This window comes from Solanum tuberosum, unplaced genomic scaffold (genome assembly GCF_000226075.1).
Source record: "Solanum tuberosum cultivar DM 1-3 516 R44 unplaced genomic scaffold, SolTub_3.0 scf00591, whole genome shotgun sequence".
In the NCBI taxonomy this organism is placed as follows: Eukaryota; Viridiplantae; Streptophyta; class Magnoliopsida; order Solanales; family Solanaceae; genus Solanum; species Solanum tuberosum.
Genome location: NW_006239516.1, coordinates 159,999 through 161,303, shown reverse-complemented (window position 1 = coordinate 161,303; position 1,305 = coordinate 159,999). Strand labels below are relative to the sequence as shown.

Genomic DNA, 1,305 nt, shown 5'->3' with positions numbered 1-1,305 from the left:
TATATATATCGATCAAGTTAATTTTATAAATTTAAATGGCCAAAGTCATCTGTGGCCCCTCAAAGGTGTCCTCATTATTCACTTAGACACCTCAACTACACCTAGTACCTATTGAACACCTCTACCACCCTAGATTTGAACCATCTAAGCATTTTTTGCCTACATGGCAAATCGTTTGTGATTCACGCAAATTGGGTGCGTGAATTATTTTTTCTCCCATTTTTTACCCTGCATTTAAGACATCCAACGTTAACTTGGATATTTTAACATTAAAATCCCCAATTCTTCTTCCCCCAAATACATTTTAGAACCCTAATCCCCAATTCTCTCTTCTTTCTCTAAATATCCAACGTTTCTCTCTTCTAAATCAGTTGTGTTTTATCAAATGTCGCAAAGTTCAGTGAGTATCGAGGAAGTCGATGTATGTAAAGTGTGGTTATTATTGTCGACTGAAAACTTCGAGGACTCCATTGAATCCAGGTCGTCGATTTTTTGGATGCAAAGCATCAAAGGTTTGTAATTATTTGAACAAAAACTACTATTATTGTATTATTTGAAAAATCAACATTTTTATATATTTATTACTGTAATGTGGTTCGTAGGAAAATGGTGGATGTGGCTATTTTAGATAGATTGATCCGTCACTTGAAAATGTTGATGAATCATCCTTAATGAATAGATTCATAGATGGTAATAATCCGATTGATCGACTAAAGAGAAAAGTGAAAGAGCTTGAAGAAGAAAGGAATTCTTTGAAATTTCAATTGAATGAAAATGAAGAGAAGGTGATGGTATTGAACAAGAAGCTCAAAGGAAGTTAAAACTCCAAAAAGGATTGGGAAAATGTCAAATTTAACCGAGTTGTGATTGTTTTCTTTGTCTGCTAACTATAAAATGGTTCTTTAATATTGTGTAGTTCAAAATTGTAGTACTTAATTGTTTAAGTTTTGCTAGTAGTTAGGAGGCTATTTCACGTAATTAGTGTTGTACTTAATTGGTCTGTTAAGTTCATATTTTATATCAAATTGGAAGTTTGAATGTGAATTGATCAGTGTCTCTTTTGTAACTTCTAGTGTGAATTGATCAGTTTCTCTTTTATAACTTGCCTCTGTTTTCTTACTTGCCCTGTGTACTAATTTTTCCTGTGTTCTGAAATTAGTTCTGGGATCGACTTGCCCTGTGTAGTTGTTGTTCAAAAACTGAGCTAATAACACAAATGCATGGCTGGAATTAGTTGCCTCTGTTTTCTAACTTGCCCTGTGTTCTAACTTTCCCTGTGTTCTGAAATTAGTTCTGGGATCGACT

The 1,305-nt window shown here is 33.8% G+C and overlaps 1 protein-coding gene across 1 annotated transcript in view; it reads left to right on the top strand.

Annotated features, from left to right (window-relative positions):
• LOC102579847 (septum-promoting GTP-binding protein 1-like) overlaps positions 1–1,305 on the top strand; it is a 25,938-nt gene that overhangs the window by 20,088 nt on the left and 4,545 nt on the right. The window lies entirely within an intron of this gene.